We start from the raw sequence: 4,747 nt of genomic DNA on the forward strand, positions 1-4,747 counted from the left end.
TGTTGTGCAAGACATGCCTGTATTATAACAAGACTAAGTCATACTGACAACCCTAAGATTAGTTGTATTGTAACCTTAATCTGTAATTCATACTTGTAACACTTAATGTCTGTAAAATGTAAATGAAGCAGACTGGAGCATTTTTCTCTAAACAGTGTCAAGCCTAAGAATTCTATCTGGAAGAAGATCAAGAAGATCATGTCTCAGAAGAATTATGAAGAAGCTTGGAGTTGAATAAATTTGTTTGGTGTAAAACATTCTAAGTCAAGATCTATACAAGTCACATAATTAGTGTTATAGAGAAATCATTCGAGAACTCCAGAATGACTTATCGAGAAGTCATTTAAACTCCAGAGAGTACCGACGGATGAATTACATCTACCCGACAGATGAGCAATATCTACTCGACGGATGAGCAATGTCTACCCGACGGATGAGCAATATCTACTCGACGGATGAGCAATGTCTACCCGACGGATAAACAACATCCATCGGGTGTAGAGAACTCAGGAATTGCTATTGGAGATATCGATAAGTCAGATACCCATTCGAGAACTCAGAGATATCGACAAGTATACATTCATTAGAGAACTCTGAGTTATCGATAAGCCAAAGTTCATTAGAGAACTCTGAGTTATCGATAAACCAAAATTCACTAGAGAACTCAGAGTTGTCGATAAGTCAAGTTAACAATGAAGTTTCAGAGATATCGATAAGCCAACATGCCTATCGAGATGTCGAGTTCTCTACAGCTTAATTGGAGATCTCGAAGTGAAGAAATTTCTCTAAGTACAGAATTGCAGAACAGTTCAATATCCAAGGTTGCAAATCAACAAACAATTCACACAGCTGGATTGACAAGTCTACAAAAAGCAGATTGAGAGATGTGCAAGATCAATGGCAAAGATTAACTGACAGAGGAGATTAAAGTAATCACGGGATGCTAAAGATATGTTAAGCCAGAAATGGAAGATTTGCTTTTCTATAAATAGAAATGACAAGTGACAGTTTAGAAAAGCTAATAGCATGGTTATTATCCACCGTGTAAACCAGCAGTTAACTGAGTTATAAAGTTAACACTGGTCCTCTAGTTAAGCAGAAAAATCAGAATAGAAAATTGTGTGTTCTCTCTCAAGAAAGAAGCTAAGTTCTAAAACAAGAACTTAGAGATTTTGTAGCAAAACACTGCTTGATTTTTAATATAAAATTAAGTGAGTTTTGAAGATCTTTGTTTTACATATTTGCACAGCTATTTATGTTTAACATCCATTCTACTAAATCATTAACAACTACCAACTGCTAAAGCCTAAGTCGATCGAAAATCAAACATTTAAGCCAAAACACATTCACTCCCCCCCCCTCTGTGTTGTATTCTTACCAAACAATTTTGAAAATGAGCATTACCTTGAAAATTATTGCGTTGGCCATAATTGTTGGGCTTGTAAAATTGCCGACCTTTTGCATTGTGGCTATATGATGATCGACCATTTTCATTGCGTTGCACATAGTTAGCTGTAACGATCGTCGGTTCTGTTGTAGTTTTCTTCAAGCTTCTTTCATGATCAATAATTTTTTCATGGATTTCCGCGAAAGACATAGGTGACTCTCGTACCTTAATTGCAGCAGCAAGTTCCTTATAGTCATCTCCCAGACCTGCTAGTGTGTGAAGAACAAGGTCATCATCGGATATTGACTGACCAACACGGGATAATTCATCAGCAGTGGCCTTAATATCTTGGAGGTATTCTTCAACTGGACGGGATCCACACGTGTTGTGTATAAGATGACTTTTGAGTGACATAATTCTGGACCGAGAATTATTGGCATAAAGTGTAACCAATCTTTCCCACATCTCATCAGCAGTGGCAGCAGTGGATATGAGAGGTTGAATTATTTCATGACAGCTTCCTAGCATAGCGTTGAGAATAATCTGATCTTGACGGTTCCATGTGGTGTAAAGAGGATTTGGCTTACCATCTATAAATTGGGCTGGAATTTTGATTGATTTCTCGATATACTCAATAATTCTTAGACCTATGAGGCATGGCCTGACTTGTGTACGTCATACATTAAAATTGGTGGTGGTTAACTTTGTGGGCATGTGAGTATGAGCATTGACCTGAATCACAGTTGTTGCAGGAGTGATTTCAATAGAACGAGTCATGTTTGGAATGACAATTGGGTTGACAGATTGTGGTGAGAAGAGAAAAAAGAAAGAAAGGATCAATAGATGTGTTTAAGCGTATGGCTCTGATACCATAAAGATGTTAAACCTTTCTTACCTTCACTGATGTTTGTACATGTATCTATATACACAGAGCCAAGGGTATGTTCCTTGAAGCACTCCACTGATTGTGGATCTTGTATCAAACAGAATATTACATAATTATAAAGAATATATGTACAAATCCTAATACAATTATAATCCATGATTATGTGGATTGAACTGATCTCGACTGATTTACGTATGCTAGCTGTTAAGGAAGCTGGAAATTAATCTACGCCAATCCCCGAAAAATTAATAAAAATGGAACATAATTCGGCTCGATTCAAAAAGTCACTGCAAATTCTGGCATCGACGATTGTGCAGTGTTGTCCGACGGCGATGTGTTGTAGGGATACATAGAGAGAGATAGAGATACGGGGATTATAAAAATGGATGTGTATATATTGTATGTATATTAGAAGGAGAGAGAGAATGAGAGAGAGGAGAGAGGAGAGAGATAGAGGCAGAGAGAGATGTTGCAATTAAGGTGCAGACGGTCGGAGATGGGTCGGCAACAGCCGGAGATGGGGCGTGAGGGTTGGGGGCAACGAAGGTGGATAGATAGAAGATAGTGGGTTGAGAGGGGTGATAGATTAAAATAAATTTAAAATATGAAATGGGTGGTTGTGATGTAATTTAGGGATAAAAATTGTGTGGCTGAGATTAGATCTCAATTCTCATATTATTGGGGGTTCTCATTTGAGATAAAACTATATATATATATATATATATATATATATATATATATAAAGAGAGAGAGAGAGAGAAGTTCTATGCGGTCCACCATTTCATTATAGTCATGCAGTCAATATTTTTTCTATAAATAAACTCTTGAAAAACTTTTTATTTTTTAAAGTACATTTTACAAAAAATCACTATTTTAATGGAAATCTTGCAAATCTAATACATATGTTAATAGAAGATTGTCAAACATTTTTTGTTCGTCACGCAAACTAAGTATGTTCTACATAATAATATATTTTATAATATTTTACTTGTAAAATATGTAGGAATTGCAAGATTATCGTTAAAAGAATGATATTTGCAGAATATTATTCGTAAAATAATAAGTTTTGTAATTTTTATGTAAAATATTACTTGTAGAACATATATGAACTCCATGATTTTAATGAAATAGTGGATTTTATGGAATTTTAATATATATATATATATTGAGTGAAAAACATAAATCTGGCTAAAATTTTAATAAATTTGTAAAAAGTTGACCCAAATTTAAAAATGAGGCTGATGATCAAACTTATCTTCGACATTTTAAATATATGACGCCTGTCAAGTGCCGTTAACTATGTGCCGTTATGTAAATAAAAAATATATTAAAATTTAAATCAAAGATTGATGGCTAATTTTTACCCACTTTTCAAATTATTGGGCAAAAAGACTAATTAATTTTTCTATAATCGACATACTTAATATGAATTAAAAAAGAGAAAAATATGAAAATTTTAAATCCGAAGAGGATACTTGTCAAAAACAAATTTTAATAGGTAAATCCCGTTTTAATTAAATATTAAAATTGTCCTTTTTTATTAAACAATAAAATTGTCGAAGTCTTATTATAATTTTAACTTCTATTTTCCGTAGAGTTCTATATAATTTTTAGTGAAATAATACTTGTTTGAATCATATTGTATTTACAATACATCTCTAATTACCACATAACTCTATAATGTTTAACGAAATGTTAAAAATGGTTGAAGTAATAATGTAATTTACAATTCTTTTATAAATTTAAAAAATAAATAGTTAAACTAATTATAATTAAAATAATAAATAAATAGATTACCAACTAGTCAGTTTTACCAACTAGTCATTTTTAAATTCCGACTAATATTTCGCTAATTTCAGAAAATTTTAACCACACGTGTATAGATATGTTTTTATCTCAAATATATTTATATAGTATATAAATATTAGGGTCTCACACATTGGGTATATTACTGTGATCATTGCATAAATTAGTATGTAAGGCTAATGTATAGATTATGTAGCTCAGTTTGAATATCGAGGGATTGAGAAAGATATTAGAACACTCAACAAAGTGAGATAATTCACCAGTGATGACCAAATCACTTGATTATATTTACTCACGGTATTTTCTACTCGCACACACTATACACATGTACTGATGCCTCTGCGTGTGTGGGTGTGTCATATTGCAGTTTTATGTGCATGAATCTTTCGCTCTCGATCTGAGAAGAAATGGCCTTGGCAGCTAGATACGTGCTTGTGCAGCCCACGGGTTAGAAACTGAAACACCCAAGAAAGTTAGAAGAAAGTGAATGGAAGTGAACTGCCAAAACCATGAAATTACCAAACAAATTTAGGTTATACTCAAAGAGTGCACGTACCTGATATAAGTACCTCTCAAACAAGATTGCTTGATCAACTAAAGATTCTACTAAACTTTAGCTACGAGCCTATGACCAGCTCCTATCCAGTCAAGCTTTAAGTTTCTTCGTA

The sequence above is a fragment of the Apium graveolens genome, chromosome 10 (genome assembly GCF_009905375.1).
Source record: "Apium graveolens cultivar Ventura chromosome 10, ASM990537v1, whole genome shotgun sequence".
NCBI lineage: Eukaryota > Viridiplantae > Streptophyta > Magnoliopsida > Apiales > Apiaceae > Apium > Apium graveolens.